Below are 18472 nucleotides of genomic sequence, written 5' to 3'. Positions count from 1 at the left end.
CTGAAAACAAATCCTGGGGTCACATATCGACCAAAAAATTCAAAGGACGTCCATATTTCAAAACGACCGTTTCAAAAGGCATATTTTACGCACATTAGTGTTCTGCTTCTTTTCCTTTCTTTCCTTTTTTGTTAAAAAACACGGGAATGGAAAAAGGCATCCCTCAGAATGGACAAAAATCGTTGCAGACGAATCAATGGACAGAGGTTTAATCTCCAATATATATAAACAGCTCATGCAGCTTAATATTAAAAAAACAAACAACCCAAAAAAAATGGGCAGAAGATCTAAAGAGACGTTTCTTCAAAGGAGACACAGAGATGGCCAAGACGCACATGAAAAGCTGCTCAACAGCACTAATTATTAGAGAAATGCAAATCAAAACTACAATGAGGTATCACCTCACACCTGTTAGAATCGGCATCATCAGAAAATCTACAAACAACAAATTCTGGGGAGGGTGTGGACAAAAGGAGCCCTCTTCCACTATTGGTGGGAATGTAAATTGATACAGTCACTATGGAGAACAGTATGGAGTTTCCTTAAAAAAACTAGAAATAGAATTACCATCTGATCCAGCAATCCCACTTCTGGGCATATACCCAGAGAAAACCGTATTTCAAAAAGGCACATTCACCACAATGTTCGTTGCAGCACTATTTACAATAGCCAGGTAATGGAAGCAACCTAAATGCCCACAGACAGATGAATGGATAAAGATGTGGTACATATATAAAATGGAATATTACTCGGCCATAAAATGGAATGAAACTGGGTCATTTGTAGAGACATTGATGGATCGAGAGACTGTCATACAGAATGAAGTAAGTCAGAAAGAGGAAAACAAGTATTGTATATTAATGCATATATGTGGAGCCTAAAAATGGTACAGATGAACTGGTTTGCAGGGAAGAAATAGAGACACAGAGGTAGAGAACAAACGTATGGACACCAAGTGTGGGAAGCCATGGGGTGGTGGTGGTGGGATGAGTTGGGAGTTTGGGATTGACCTGTATACACGTATATGCATAAAATACATAACTAATAATAACGTGCTGTATAAAAAAATAAATAAAATTTCAAAATTTTAAAAAATAAAATTTAAAAATAAAACAGAAAAAAGTTCTTCCCGTCACACAGATGTATTTATAGGAATGAATTATTTCCATGCTTATATCTATAAATACATAAAAGAGGAATAACATCTAACTTGAAACATAAAAGAAAAAAAAAGTGAACCCATGAGTTATACAGAGGAAAACCCTATCACGGCACTTGCTCCAGTGGTAAACAATTCTGAAATTGGTCAGAGGTGGGGAACCATCTCCCATACAGCCAGCAACCCAACCCCCACGCAAGGAGCGTCCTCATTGCAAAGCTGGGGGACCGTGCCGAGGCATCTGTGAGTAAACGTGAGCTGAGCCCCAGGCCAGCTGCTGCTGAACTGTTCCCACCCTTTCCAGGTAAAACACCTGAATATGTACAAGGGCTTGAAAGCCTAGAGGAAGGACCGTGGAGCCACACCAGCGACAGCACGCAGGCCAACTTGGTGCCTGCAGGCCAGCCAGCGTGGTCCTGGACCCTGGCGCTCTTCCAGAAGCTTTCCATTGCCCTGCCTGAGATACCCCTCCTGTCCCGGACCCCACTGCTTTTTTCCTTCCTCACCTCTGTCCGGAGAGAAATTCCAGCGGAAGGTATGGGTGACACATCCTCTTCTTTACAGGCGGCAGCCTGGCAACTCCTGCAGAAAGGCCAGCAGTACCCCACTCACAACGGGCCACCCACAAAGCTGTGGCCCCTCACTCCCTCCTCCCACCAGCACAGCCCCGAGACTGCTGACGGGGCAGAGAATATGGAGTCAGGCACAGCTTCAGGGGCTATTGCTGCCTGGAGCTCTGTTTATATTGACCTCAACGAGGCACACCTGGGGAGGGCGGGCCGGCAGGGTAAGGCTGCCCAGGTCAGCTAATCCACAACCCTCAGGGAATCACATTGTTGAAAATGGACCCCGCTAAGGCAGAAGAGAAGCCAAGGGAAAAAAGGACACAATGCCATTTGCAGCACCGTAGATGAGTCTAGAAGTAATCACGTGACTTGTAGTAAGTCAGAAAGTGAAAGACACATATCATATCATATCACTTATAGGTGTTACCTAAAAATGGATACCAGGGCAGATATTTCCACGGAGAAGGGCAATCACAGATTCATTAAACAAACTTATGGTTCACCAATGGAAAGGTGTGAGGATTGGTTTCATTACGATATCGGGGTTAACAGACATATACAAACACAGGTGACATATATAATCACCAAAGACCTACAGAATACCAAGAGAGGACTACTCAACATTCTGTCATAACGTACATGGGAAAAGGATCCCAAGAAGAACAGTCATCTGTATATGTGTAAAAGAACCACATCTTCCACACCTACAACAAGCCAAACATTGTAATCAAACTTGCTGTAATAAAAAATAAAAAAAATTAAATTAAAAACACGAACAAGAAGTAGTGAGACAAACGTGAGGGGCTTTCTCCTGGCACATTCCATTCTAAACTCCAATCTAGAACACCACTTCCACTGAGGCTCTCTTGCCCTAGTAACCAGATTTGGTAAGGGTGAACTGCTGCCACCTTGTGGCCGTTTCACACAACAGCAGCTTTAATCCCAACGCTAATGGTCAGTTGATATTCAAAATCATTGCAGGCCTGTAAATGACACCTGCCCTGAAAACAAATCCTGGGGTCACATATCGACCAAAATATTCAAAGGACGTCCATATTTCAAAACGACCGTTTCAAAAGGCATATTTTACGCACATTAGTGTTCTGCTTCTTTTCCTTTCTTTCCTTTTTTGTTAAAAAACACGGGAATGGAAAAAGGCATCCCTCAGAATGGGCGAAAATCGTTGCAGACGAATCAATGGACAGAGGTTTAATCTCCAATATATATAAACAGCTCATGCAGCTTAATATTAAAAAAACAAACAACCCCAAAAAAATGGGCAGAAGATCTAAAGAGACGTTTCTTCAAAGGAGACACAGAGATGGCCAAGATGCACATGAAAAGCTGCTCAACAGCACTAATTATTAGAGAAATGCAAATCAAAACTACAATGAGGTATCACCTCACACCTGTTAGAATCGGCATCATCAGAAAATCTACAAACAACCAATTCTGGGGAGGGTGTGGACAAAAGGAGCCCTCTTCCACTATTGGTGGGAATGTAAATTGATACAGTCCCTATGGAGAACAGTATGGAGTTTCCTTAAAAAAATTAGAAATAGAATTACCATCTGATCCAGCAATCCCACTTCTGGGCATATACCCAGAGAAAACCGTATTTCAAAAAGGCACATTCACCACAATGTTCGTTGCAGCACTATTTACAATAGCCAGGTAATGGAAGCAACCTAAATGCCCACAGACAGATGAATGGATAAAGATGTGGTACATATATAAAATGGAATGTGACTCGGCCATAAAAAGGAATGAAACTGGGTCATTTGTAGAGACATCGATGGATCGAGAGACTGTCATACAGAATGAAGTAAGTCAGAAAGAGGAAAACAAATATTGTATATTAATGCATATATGTGGAGCCTAAAAATGGTACAGATGAACTGGTTTGCAGGGAAGAAATAGAGACACAGAGGTAGAGAACAAACGTATGGACACCAAGTGTGGGAAGCCATGGGGTGGTGGTGGTGGGATGAGTTGGGAGTTTGGGATTGACCTGTATACATGTATATGCATAAAATACATAACTAAAAATAACGTGCTGTATAAAAAAAATAAATAAAATTTCAAAATTTTAAAAAATAAAATTTAAAAATAAAACAGAAAAAAGTTCTTCCCGTCACACAGATGTATTTATAGGAATGAATTATTTCCATGCTTATATCTATAAATATATAAAAGAGGAATAACATCTAACTTGAAACATAAAAGAAAAAAAAAGTGAACCCACGAGTTATACAGAGGAAAACCCTATCACGGCACTTGCTCCAGTGGTAAACAATTCTGAAATTGGTCAGAGGTGGCGAACCATCTCCCATACAGCCAGCAACCCAATCCCCACGCAAGGAGCGTCCTCATTGCAAAGCTGGGGGACCGTGCCGAGGCATCTGTGAGTAAACGTGAGCTGAGCCCCAGGCCAGCTGCTGCTGAACTGTTCCCACCCTTTCCAGGTAAAACACCTGAATAGGTACAAGGTCTTGAAAGCCTAGAGGAAGGACCGTGGAGCCACACCAGCGACAGCACGCAGGCCAACTTGGTGCCTGCAGGCCAGCCAGCGTGGTCCTGGACCCTGGCGCTCTTCCAGAAGCTTTCCATTGCCCTGCCTGAGATACCCCTCCTGTCCCGGCCCCCACTGCTTTTTTCCTTCCTCACCTCTGTCCGGAGAGAAATTCCAGCGGAAGGTATGGGTGACACATCCTCTTCTTTACAGGCGGCAGCCTGGCAACTCCTGCAGAAAGGCCAGCAGAACCCCACTCACACCGGGCCACCCACAAAGCTGTGGCCCCTCACTCCCTCCCACCAGCACAGCCCCGAGACTGCTGACGGGGCAGAGAATATGGAGTCAGGCACAGCTTCATGGGCTATTGCTGCCTGGAGCTCTGTTTATATTGACCTCAACGAGGCACACCTGGGGAGGGCGGGCCGGCAGGGTAAGGCTGCCCAGGTCAGCTAATCCACAACCCTCAGGGAATCACATTGTTGAAAATGGACCCCGCTAAGGCAGAAGAGAAGCCAAGGGAAAAAAGGACACAATGCCATTTGCAGCACCGTAGATGAGTCTAGAAGTAATCACGTGACTTGTAGTAAGTCAGAAAGTGAAAGACACATATCATATCATATCACTTATAGGTGTTACCTAAAAATGGATACCAGGGCAGATATTTCCACGGAGAAGGGCAATCACAGATTCATTAAACAAACTTATGGTTCACCAATGGAAAGGTGTGAGGATTGGTTTCATTACGATATCGGGGTTAACAGACATATACAAACACAGGTGACATATATAATCACCAAAGACCTACAGAATACCAAGAGAGGACTACTCAACATTCTGTCATAACGTACATGGGAAAAGGATCCCAAGAAGAACAGTCATCTGTATATGTGTAAAAGAACCACATCTTCCACACCTACAACAAGCCAAACATTGTAATCAAAATGCTGTAATAAAAAATAAAAAACTTAAATTAAAAACACGAACAAGAAGTAATGAGACAAACGTGAGGGGCTTTCTCCTGGCACATTCCATTCTAAACTCCAATCTAGAACACCACTTCCACTGAGGCTCTCTTGCCCTAGTAACCAGATTTGGTAAGGGTGAACTGCTGCCACCTTGTGGCCGTTTCACACAACAGCAGCTTTAATCCCAACGCTAATGGTCAGTTGATATTCAAAATCATTGCAGGCCTGTAAATGACACCTGCCCTGAAAACAAATCCTGGGGTCACATATCGACCAAATATTTCAAAGGACGTCCATATTTCAAAACCACCGTTTCAAAAGGCATATTTTACGCACATTAGTGTTCTGCTTCTTTTCCTTTCTTTCCTTTTTTGTTAAAAAACACGGGAATGGAAAAAGGCATCCCTCAGAATGGGCGAAAATCGTTGCAGACGAATCAATGGACAGAGGTTTAATCTCCAATATATATAAACAGCTCATGCAGCTTAATATTAAAAAAAAAACAAACAACCCAAAAAAATGGGCAGAGGATCTAAAGAGACGTTTCTTCAAAGGAGACACAGAGATGGCCAAGACGCACATGAAAAGCTGCTCAACAGCACTAATTATTAGAGAAATGCAAATCAAAACTACAATGAGGTATCACCTCACACCTGTTAGAATCGGCATCATCAGAAAATCTACAAACAACCAATTCTGGGGAGGGTGTGGACAAAAGGAACCCTCTTCCACTATTGGTGGGAATGTAAATTGATACAGTCCCTATGGAGAACAGTATGGAGTTTCCTTAAAAAAACTAGAAATAGAATTACCATCTGATCCAGCAATCCCACTTCTGGGCATATACCCAGAGAAAACCGTATTTCAAAAAGGCACATTCACCACAATGTTCGTTGCAGCACTATTTACAATAGCCAGGTAATGGAAGCAACCTAAATGCCCACAGACAGATGAATGGATAAAGATGTGGTACATATATAAAATGGAATATTACTCGGCCATAAAAAGGAATGAAACTGGGTCATTTGTAGAGACATCGATGGATCGAGAGACTGTCATACAGAATGAAGTAAGTCAGAAAGAGGAAAACAAATATTGTATATTAATGCATATATGTGGAGCCTAAAAATGGTACAGATGAACTGGTTTGCAGGGAAGAAATAGAGACACAGAGGTAGAGAACAAACGTATGGACACCAAGTGTGGGAAGCCATGGGGTGGTGGTGGGGGGAAGAGTTGGGAATTTGGGATTGACCTGTATACATGTATATGCATAAAATACATAACTAATAATAACGTGCTGTATAAAAAAATAAATAAAATTTCAAAATTTTAAAAAATAAAATTTAGGGCCTCCCTGGTGGCGCAGTGGTTGAGAGTCCGCCTGCCGATGCAGGGGATACGGGTTCGTGCCCCGGTCTGGGAGGATCCCATATGCCGCGGAGCGGCTGGGCCCGTGAGCCATGGCCGCTGGGCCTGCGCATCCGGAGCCTGTGCTCCGCAACGGGAGAGGCCACAACAGTGAGAGGCCCGCATACCGCAAAAAGAAAAAAAAAATAAAAAAAAAAAATAAAAAAATAAAATTTAAAAATAAAACAGAAAAAATTCTTCCCGTCACACAGATGTATTTATAGGAATGAATTATTTCCATGCTTATATCTATAAATACATAAAAGAGGAATAACATCTAACTTGAAACATAAAAGAAACAAAAAGTGAACCCACGAGTTATACAGCGGAAAACCCTATCACGGCACTTGCTCCAGTGGTAAACAATTCTGAAATTGGTCAGAGGTGGGGAACCATCTCCCATACAGCCAGCAACCCAACCCCCACGCAAGGAGCGTCCTCATTGCAAAGCTGGGGGACCGTGCCGAGGCATCTGTGAGTAAACGTGAGCTGAGCCCCAGGCCAGCTGCTGCTGAACTGTTCCCACCCTTTCCAGGTAAAACACCTGAATATGTACAAGGGCTTGAAAGCCTAGAGGAAGGACCGTGGAGCCACACCAGCGACAGCACGCAGGCCAACTTGGTGCCTGCAGGCCAGCCAGCGTGGTCCTGGACCCTGGCGCTCTTCCAGAAGCTTTCCATTGCCCTGCCTGAGATACCCCTCCTGTCCCGGCCCCCACTGCTTTTTTCCTTCCTCACCTCTGTCCGGAGAGAAATTCCAGCGGAAGGTATGGGTGACACATCCTCTTCTTTACAGGCGGCAGCCTGGCAACTCCTGCAGAAAGGCCAGCAGAACCCCACTCACACCGGGCCACCCACAAAGCTGTGGCCCCTCACTCCCTCCCACCAGCACAGCCCCGAGACTGCTGACGGGGCAGAGAATATGGAGTCAGGCACATCTTCAGGGGCTATTGCTGCCTGGAGCTCTGTTTATATTGACCTCAACGAGGCACACCTGGGGAGGGCGGGCCGGCAGGGTAAGGCTGCCCAGGTCAGCTAATCCACAACCCTCAGGGAATCACATTGTTGAAAATGGACCCCGCTAAGGCAGAAGAGAAGCCAAGGGAAAAAAGGACACAATGCCATTTGCAGCACCGTAGATGAGTCTAGAAGTAATCACGTGACTTGTAGTAAGTCAGAAAGTGAAAGACACATATCATATCATATCACTTATAGGTGTTACCTAAAAATGGATACCAGGGCAGATATTTCCACGGAGAAGGGCAATCACAGATTCATTAAACAAACTTATGGTTCACCAATGGAAAGGTGTGAGGATTGGTTTCATTACGATATCGGGGTTAACAGACATATACAAACACAGGTGACATATATAATCACCAAAGACCTACAGAATACCAAGAGAGGACTACTCAACATTCTGTCATAACGTACATGGGAAAAGGATCCCAAGAAGAACAGTCATCTGTATATGTGTAAAAGAACCACATCTTCCACACCTACAACAAGCCAAACATTGTAATCAAACTTGCTGTAATAAAAAATAAAAAAAATTAAATTAAAAACACGAACAAGAAGTAGTGAGACAAACGTGAGGGGCTTTCTCCTGGCACATTCCATTCTAAACTCCAATCTAGAACACCACTTCCACTGAGGCTCTCTTGCCCTAGTAACCAGATTTGGTAAGGGTGAACTGCTGCCACCTTGTGGCCGTTTCACACAACAGCAGCTTTAATCCCAACGCTAATGGTCAGTTGATATTCAAAATCATTGCAGGCCTGTAAATGACACCTGCCCTGAAAACAAATCCTGGGGTCACATATCGACCAAAAAATTCAAAGGACGTCCATATTTCAAAACGACCGTTTCAAAAGGCATATTTTACGCACATTAGTGTTCTGCTTCTTTTCCTTTCTTTCCTTTTTTGTTAAAAAACACGGGAATGGAAAAAGGCATCCCTCAGAATGGACGAAAATCGTTGCAGACGAATCAATGGACAGAGGTTTAATCTCCAATATATATAAACAGCTCATGCAGCTTAATATTAAAAAAACAAACAACCCAAAAAAAATGGGCAGAAGATCTAAAGAGACGTTTCTTCAAAGGAGACACAGAGATGGCCAAGACGCACATGAAAAGCTGCTCAACAGCACTAATTATTAGAGAAATGCAAATCAAAACTACAATGAGGTATCACCTCACACCTGTTAGAATCGGCATCATCAGAAAATCTACAAACAACAAATTCTGGGGAGGGTGTGGACAAAAGGAGCCCTCTTCCACTATTGGTGGGAATGTAAATTGATACAGTCACTATGGAGAACAGTATGGAGTTTCCTTAAAAAAACTAGAAATAGAATTACCATCTGATCCAGCAATCCCACTTCTGGGCATATACCCAGAGAAAACCGTATTTCAAAAAGGCACATTCACCACAATGTTCGTTGCAGCACTATTTACAATAGCCAGGTAATGGAAGCAACCTAAATGCCCACAGACAGATGAATGGATAAAGATGTGGTACATATATAAAATGGAATATTACTCGGCCATAAAATGGAATGAAACTGGGTCATTTGTAGAGACATTGATGGATCGAGAGACTGTCATACAGAATGAAGTAAGTCAGAAAGAGGAAAACAAGTATTGTATATTAATGCATATATGTGGAGCCTAAAAATGGTACAGATGAACTGGTTTGCAGGGAAGAAATAGAGACACAGAGGTAGAGAACAAACGTATGGACACCAAGTGTGGGAAGCCATGGGGTGGTGGTGGTGGGATGAGTTGGGAGTTTGGGATTGACCTGTATACATGTATATGCATAAAATACATAACTAATAATAACGTGCTGTATAAAAAAATAAATAAAATTTCAAAATTTTAAAAAATAAAATTTAAAAATAAAACAGAAAAAAGTTCTTCCCGTCACACAGATGTATTTATAGGAATGAATTATTTCCATGCTTATATCTATAAATACATAAAAGAGGAATAACATCTAACTTGAAATATAAAAGAAAAAAAAAGTGAACCCATGAGTTATACAGAGGAAAACCCTATCACGGCACTTGCTCCAGTGGTAAACAATTCTGAAATTGGTCAGAGGTGGCGAACCATCTCCCATACAGCCAGCAACCCAACCCCCACGCAAGGAGTGTCCTCATTGCAAAGCTGGGGGACCGTGCCGAGGCATCTGTGAGTAAACGTGAGCTGAGCCCCAGGCCAGCTGCTGCTGAACTGTTCCCACCCTTTCCAGGTAAAACACCTGAATATGTACAAGGTCTTGAAAGCCTAGAGGAAGGACCGTGGAGCCACACCAGCGACAGCACGCAGGCCAACTTGGTGCCTGCAGGCCAGCCAGCGTGGTCCTGGACCCTGGCGCTCTTCCAGAAGCTTTCCATTGCCCTGCCTGAGATACCCCTCCTGTCCCGGCCCCCACTGCTTTTTTCCTTCGTCACCTCTGTCCGGAGAGAAATTCCAGCGGAAGGTATGGGTGACACATCCTCTTCTTTACAGGCGGCAGCCTGGCAACTCCTGCAGAAAGGCCAGCAGTACCCCACTCACAACGGGCCACCCACAAAGCTGTGGCCCCTCACTCCCTCCTCCCACCAGCACAGCCCCGAGACTGCTGACGGGGCAGAGAATATGGAGTCAGGCACAGCTTCAGGGGCTATTGCTGCCTGGAGCTCTGTTTATATTGACCTCAACGAGGCACACCTGGGGAGGGCGGGCCGGCAGGGTAAGGCTGCCCAGGTCAGCTAATCCACAACCCTCAGGGAATCACATTGTTGAAAATGGACCCCGCTAAGGCAGAAGAGAAGCCAAGGGAAAAAAGGACACAATGCCATTTGCAGCACCGTAGATGAGTCTAGAAGTAATCACGTGACTTGTAGTAAGTCAGAAAGTGAAAGACACATATCATATCATATCACTTATAGGTGTTACCTAAAAATGGATACCAGGGCAGATATTTCCACGGAGAAGGGCAATCACAGATTCATTAAACAAACTTATGGTTCACCAATGGAAAGGTGTGAGGATTGGTTTCATTACGATATCGGGGTTAACAGACATATACAAACACAGGTGACATATATAATCACCAAAGACCTACAGAATACCAAGAGAGGACTACTCAACATTCTGTCATAACGTACATGGGAAAAGGATCCCAAGAAGAACAGTCATCTGTATATGTGTAAAAGAACCACATCTTCCACACCTACAACAAGCCAAACATTGTAATCAAACTTGCTGTAATAAAAAATAAAAAAAATTAAATTAAAAACACGAACAAGAAGTAGTGAGACAAACGTGAGGGGCTTTCTCCTGGCACATTCCATTCTAAACTCCAATCTAGAACACCACTTCCACTGAGGCTCTCTTGCCCTAGTAACCAGATTTGGTAAGGGTGAACTGCTGCCACCTTGTGGCCGTTTCACACAACAGCAGCTTTAATCCCAACGCTAATGGTCAGTTGATATTCAAAATCATTGCAGGCCTGTAAATGACACCTGCCCTGAAAACAAATCCTGGGGTCACATATCGACCAAAATATTCAAAGGACGTCCATATTTCAAAACGACCGTTTCAAAAGGCATATTTTACGCACATTAGTGTTCTGCTTCTTTTCCTTTCTTTCCTTTTTTGTTAAAAAACACGGGAATGGAAAAAGGCATCCCTCAGAATGGGCGAAAATCGTTGCAGACGAATCAATGGACAGAGGTTTAATCTCCAATATATATAAACAGCTCATGCAGCTTAATATTAAAAAAACAAACAACCCAAAAAAAATGGGCAGAAGATCTAAAGAGACGTTTCTTCAAAGGAGACACAGAGATGGCCAAGATGCACATGAAAAGCTGCTCAACAGCACTAATTATTAGAGAAATGCAAATCAAAACTACAATGAGGTATCACCTCACACCTGTTAGAATCGGCATCATCAGAAAATCTACAAACAACCAATTCTGGGGAGGGTGTGGACAAAAGGAGCCCTCTTCCACTATTGGTGGGAATGTAAATTGATACAGTCCCTATGGAGAACAGTATGGAGTTTCCTTAAAAAAATTAGAAATAGAATTACCATCTGATCCAGCAATCCCACTTCTGGGCATATACCCAGAGAAAACCGTATTTCAAAAAGGCACATTCACCACAATGTTCGTTGCAGCACTATTTACAATAGCCAGGTAATGGAAGCAACCTAAATGCCCACAGACAGATGAATGGATAAAGATGGGGTACATATATAAAATGGAATGTGACTCGGCCATAAAAAGGAATGAAACTGGGTCATTTGTAGAGACATCGATGGATCGAGAGACTGTCATACAGAATGAAGTAAGTCAGAAAGAGGAAAACAAATATTGTATATTAATGCATATATGTGGAGCCTAAAAATGGTACAGATGAACTGGTTTGCAGGGAAGAAATAGAGACACAGAGGTAGAGAACAAACGTATGGACACCAAGTGTGGGAAGCCATGGGGTGGTGGTGGTGGGATGAGTTGGGAGTTTGGGATTGACCTGTATACATGTATATGCATAAAATACATAACTAATAATAACGTGCTGTATAAAAAAAAATAAATAAAATTTCAAAATTTTAAAAAATAAAATTTAAAAATAAAACAGAAAAAAGTTCTTCCCGTCACACAGATGTATTTATAGGAATGAATTATTTCCATGCTTATATCTATAAATATATAAAAGAGGAATAACATCTAACTTGAAACATAAAAGAAAAAAAAAGTGAACCCACGAGTTATACAGAGGAAAACCCTATCACGGCACTTGCTCCAGTGGTAAACAATTCTGAAATTGGTCAGAGGTGGCGAACCATCTCCCATACAGCCAGCAACCCAATCCCCACGCAAGGAGCGTCCTCATTGCAAAGCTGGGGGACCGTGCCGAGGCATCTGTGAGTAAACGTGAGCTGAGCCCCAGGCCAGCTGCTGCTGAACTGTTCCCACCCTTTCCAGGTAAAACACCTGAATAGGTACAAGGTCTTGAAAGCCTAGAGGAAGGACCGTGGAGCCACACCAGCGACAGCACGCAGGCCAACTTGGTGCCTGCAGGCCAGCCAGCGTGGTCCTGGACCCTGGCGCTCTTCCAGAAGCTTTCCATTGCCCTGCCTGAGATACCCCTCCTGTCCCGGCCCCCACTGCTTTTTTCCTTCCTCACCTCTGTCCGGAGAGAAATTCCAGCGGAAGGTATGGGTGACACATCCTCTTCTTTACAGGCGGCAGCCTGGCAACTCCTGCAGAAAGGCCAGCAGAACCCCACTCACACCGGGCCACCCACAAAGCTGTGGCCCCTCACTCCCTCCCACCAGCACAGCCCCGAGACTGCTGACGGGGCAGAGAATATGGAGTCAGGCACAGCTTCATGGGCTATTGCTGCCTGGAGCTCTGTTTATATTGACCTCAACGAGGCACACCTGGGGAGGGCGGGCCGGCAGGGTAAGGCTGCCCAGGTCAGCTAATCCACAACCCTCAGGGAATCACATTGTTGAAAATGGACCCCGCTAAGGCAGAAGAGAAGCCAAGGGAAAAAAGGACACAATGCCATTTGCAGCACCGTAGATGAGTCTAGAAATAATCACGTGACTTGTAGTAAGTCAGAAAGTGAAAGACACATATCATATCATATCACTTATAGGTGTTACCTAAAAATGGATACCAGGGCAGATATTTCCACGGAGAAGGGCAATCACAGATTCATTAAACAAACTTATGGTTCACCAATGGAAAGGTGTGAGGATTGGTTTCATTACGATATCGGGGTTAACAGACATATACAAACACAGGTGACATATATAATCACCAAAGACCTACAGAATACCAAGAGAGGACTACTCAACATTCTGTCATAACGTACATGGGAAAAGGATCCCAAGAAGAACAGTCATCTGTATATGTGTAAAAGAACCACATCTTCCACACCTACAACAAGCCAAACATTGTAATCAAAATGCTGTAATAAAAAATAAAAAACTTAAATTAAAAACACGAACAAGAAGTAATGAGACAAACGTGAGGGGCTTTCTCCTGGCACATTCCATTCTAAACTCCAATCTAGAACACCACTTCCACTGAGGCTCTCTTGCCCTAGTAACCAGATTTGGTAAGGGTGAACTGCTGCCACCTTGTGGCCGTTTCACACAACAGCAGCTTTAATCCCAACGCTAATGGTCAGTTGATATTCAAAATCATTGCAGGCCTGTAAATGACACCTGCCCTGAAAACAAATCCTGGGGTCACATATCGACCAAATATTTCAAAGGACGTCCATATTTCAAAACCACCGTTTCAAAAGGCATATTTTACGCACATTAGTGTTCTGCTTCTTTTCCTTTCTTTCCTTTTTTGTTAAAAAACACGGGAATGGAAAAAGGCATCCCTCAGAATGGGTGAAAATCGTTGCAGACGAATCAATGGACAGAGGTTTAATCTCCAATATATATAAACAGCTCATGCAGCTTAATATTAAAAAAAAAACAAACAACCCAAAAAAATGGGCAGAGGATCTAAAGAGACGTTTCTTCAAAGGAGACACAGAGATGGCCAAGACGCACATGAAAAGCTGCTCAACAGCACTAATTATTAGAGAAATGCAAATCAAAACTACAATGAGGTATCACCTCACACCTGTTAGAATCGGCATCATCAGAAAATCTACAAACAACCAATTCTGGGGAGGGTGTGGACAAAAGGAACCCTCTTCCACTATTGGTGGGAATGTAAATTGATACAGTCCCTATGGAGAACAGTATGGAGTTTCCTTAAAAAAACTAGAAATAGAATTACCATCTGATCCAGCAATCCCACTTCTGGGCATATACCCAGAGAAAACCGTATTTCAAAAAGGCACATTCACCACAATGTTCGTTGCAGCACTATTTACAATAGCCAGGTAATGGAAGCAACCTAAATGCCCACAGACAGATGAATGGATAAAGATGTGGTACATATATAAAATGGAATATTACTCGGCCATAAAAAGGAATGAAACTGGGTCATTTGTAGAGACATCGATGGATCGAGAGACTGTCATACAGAATGAAGTAAGTCAGAAAGAGGAAAACAAATATTGTATATTAATGCATATATGTGGAGCCTAAAAATGGTACAGATGAACTGGTTTGCAGGGAAGAAATAGAGACACAGAGGTAGAGAACAAACGTATGGACACCAAGTGTGGGAAGCCATGGGGTGGTGGTGGGGGGAAGAGTTGGGAATTTGGGATTGACCTGTATACATGTATATGCATAAAATACATAACTAATAATAACGTGCTGTATAAAAAAATAAATAAAATTTCAAAATTTTAAAAAATAAAATTTAAAAATAAAACAGAAAAAATTTCTTCCCGTCACACAGATGTATTTATAGGAATGAATTATTTCCATGCTTATATCTATAAACACATAAAAGAGGAATAACATCTAACTTGAAACATAAAAGAAACAAAAAGTTTACCCTCGAGTTATACAGAGGAAAACCCTATCACGGCACTTGCTCCAGTGGTAAACAATTCTGAAATTGGTCAGAGGTGGGGAACCATCTCCCATACAGCCAGCAACCCAACCCCCACGCAAGGAGCGTCCTCATTGCAAAGCTGGGGGACCGTGCCGAGGCATCTGTGAGTAAACGTGAGCTGAGCCCCAGGCCAGCTGCTGCTGAACTGTTCCCACCCTTTCCAGGTAAAACATCTGAATATGTACAAGGGCTTGAAAGCCTAGAGGAAGGACCGTGGAGCCACACCAGCGACAGCACGCAGGCCAACTTGGTGCCTGCAGGCCAGCCAGCGTGGTCCTGGACCCTGGCGCTCTTCCAGAAGCTTTCCATTGCCCTGCCTGAGATACCCCTCCTGTCCCGGCCCCCACTGCTTTTTTCCTTCCTCACCTCTGTCCGGAGAGAAATTCCAGCGGAAGGTATGGGTGACACATCCTCTTCTTTACAGGCGGCAGCCTGGCAACTCCTGCAGAAAGGCCAGCAGAACCCCACTCACACCGGGCCACCCACAAAGCTGTGGCCCCTCACTCCCTCCCACCAGCACAGCCCCGAGACTGCTGACGGGGCAGAGAATATGGAGTCAGGCACAGCTTCATGGGCTATTGCTGCCTGGAGCTCTGTTTATATTGACCTCAACGAGGCACACCTGGGGAGGGCGGGCCGGCAGGGTAAGGCTGCCCAGGTCAGCTAATCCACAACCCTCAGGGAATCACATTGTTGAAAATGGACCCTGCTAAGGCAGAAGAGAAGCCAAGGGAAAAAAGGACACAATGCCATTTGCAGCACCGTAGATGAGTCTAGAAGTAATCACGTGACTTGTAGTAAGTCAGAAAGTGAAAGACACATATCATATCATATCACTTATAGGTGTTACCTAAAAATGGATACCAGGGCAGATATTTCCATGGAGAAGGGCAATCACAGATTCATTAAACAAACTTATGGTTCACCAATGGAAAGGTGTGAGGATTGGTTTCATTACGATATCGGGGTTAACAGACATATACAAACACAGGTGACATATATAATCACCAAAGACCTACAGAATACCAAGAGAGGACTACTCAACATTCTGTCATAACGTACATGGGAAAAGGATCCCAAGAAGAACAGTCATCTGTATATGTGTAAAAGAACCACATCTTCCACACCTACAACAAGCCAAACATTGTAATCAAACTTGCTGTAATAAAAAATAAAAAAATTAAATTAAAAACACGAACAAGAAGTAGTGAGACAAACGTGAGGGGCTTTCTCCTGGCACATTCCATTCTAAACTCCAATCTAGAACACCACTTCCACTGAGGCTCTCTTGCCCTAGTAACCAGATTTGGTAAGGGTGAACTGCTGCCACCTTGTGGCCGTTACACACAACAGCAGCTTTAATCCCAGCGCTAATGGTCAGTTGATATTCAAAATCATTGCAGGCCTGTAAATGACACCTGCCCTGAAAACAAATCCTGGGGTCACATATCGACCAAAAATTTCAAAGGACGTCCATATTTCAAAACGACCGTTTCAAAAGGCATATTTTACGCACATTAGTGTTCTGCTTCTTTTCCTTTCTTTCCTTTTTTGTTAAAAAACACGGGAATGGAAAAAGGCATCCCTCAGAATGGGCGAAAATCGTTGCAGACGAATCAATGGACAGAGGTTTAATCTCCAATATATAAAAACAGCTCATGCAGCTTAATATTAAAAAAAACAAACAACCCAAAAAAAATGGGCAGAAGATCTAAAGAGATGTTTCTTCAAAGGAGACACAGAGATGGCCAAGACGCACATGAAAAGCTGCTCAACAGCACTAATTATTAGAGAAATGCAAATCAAATCTACAATGAGGTATCACCTCACACCTGTTAGAATCGGCATCATCAGAAAATCTACAAACAACCAATTCTGGGGAGGGTGTGGACAAAAGGAACCCTCTTCCACTATTGGTGGGAATGTAAATTGATACAGTCCCTATGGAGAACAGTATGGAGTTTCCTTAAAAAAACTAGAAATAGAATTACCATCTGATCCAGCAATCCCACTTCTGGGCATATACCCAGAGAAAACCGTATTTCAAAAAGGCACATTCACCACAATGTTCGTTGCAGCACTATTTACAATAGCCAGGTAATGGAAGCAACCTAAATGCCCACAGACAGATGAATGGATAAAGATGTGGTACATATATAAAATGGAATATGACTCGGCCATAAAAAGGAATGAAACTGGGTCATCTGTAGAGACATCGATGGATCGAGAGACTGTCATACAGAATGAAGTAAGTCAGAAAGAGGAAAACAAATATTGTATATTAATGCATATATGTGGAGCCTAAAAATGGTACAGATGAACTGGTTTGCAGGGAAGAAATAGAGACACAGAGGTAGAGAACAAACGTATGGACACCAAGTGTGGGAAGCCATGGGGTGGTGGTGGTGGGATGAGTTGGGAGTTTGGGATTGACCTGTATACATGTATATGCATAAAATACATAACTAATAATAACGTGCTGTATAAAAAAATAAATAAAATTTCAAAATTTTAAAAAATAAAATTTAAAAATAAAACAGAAAAAAGTTCTTCCCGTCACACAGATGTATTTATAGGAATGAATTATTTCCATGCTTATATCTATAAATACATAAAAGAGGAATAACATCTAACTTGAAACATAAAAGAAACAAAAAGTGAACCCACGAGTTATACAGAGGAAAACCCTATCACGGCACTTGCTCCAGTGGTAAACAATTCTGAAATTGGTCAGAGGTGGGGAACCATCTCCCATACAGCCAGCAACCCAACCCCCACGCAAGGAGCGTCCTCATTGCAAAGCTGGGGGACCGTGCCGAGGCATCTGTGAGTAAACGTGAGCTGAGCCCCAGGCCAGCTGCTGCTGAACTGTTCCCACCCTTTCCAGGTAAAACACCTGAATATGTACAAGGGCTTGAAAGCCTAGAGGAAGGACCGTGGAGCCACTCCAGCGACAGCACGCAGGCCAACTTGGTGCCTGCAGGCCAGCCAGCGTGGTCCTGGACCCTGGCGCTCTTCCAGAAGCTTTCCATTGCCCTGCCTGAGATACCCCTCCTGTCCCGGCCCCCACTGCTTTTTTCCTTCCTCACCTCTGTCCGGAGAGAAATTCCAGCGGAAGGTATGGGTGACACATCCTCTTCTTTACAGGCGGTAGCCTGGCAACTCCTGCAGAAAGGCCAGCAGAACCCCACTCACACCGGGCCACCCACAAAGCTGTGGCCCCTCCCTCCCTCCCACCAGCACAGCCCCGAGACTGCTGACGGGGCAGAGAATATGGAGTCAGGCACAGCTTCAGGGGCTATTGCTGCCTGG

This window comes from Mesoplodon mirus (genome assembly GCF_964341445.2).
Source record: "Mesoplodon mirus genome assembly, chromosome: 11".
Taxonomy (NCBI): domain Eukaryota; kingdom Metazoa; phylum Chordata; class Mammalia; order Artiodactyla; family Ziphiidae; genus Mesoplodon; species Mesoplodon mirus.
Note: the sequence above shows the minus strand (reverse complement) of the source record.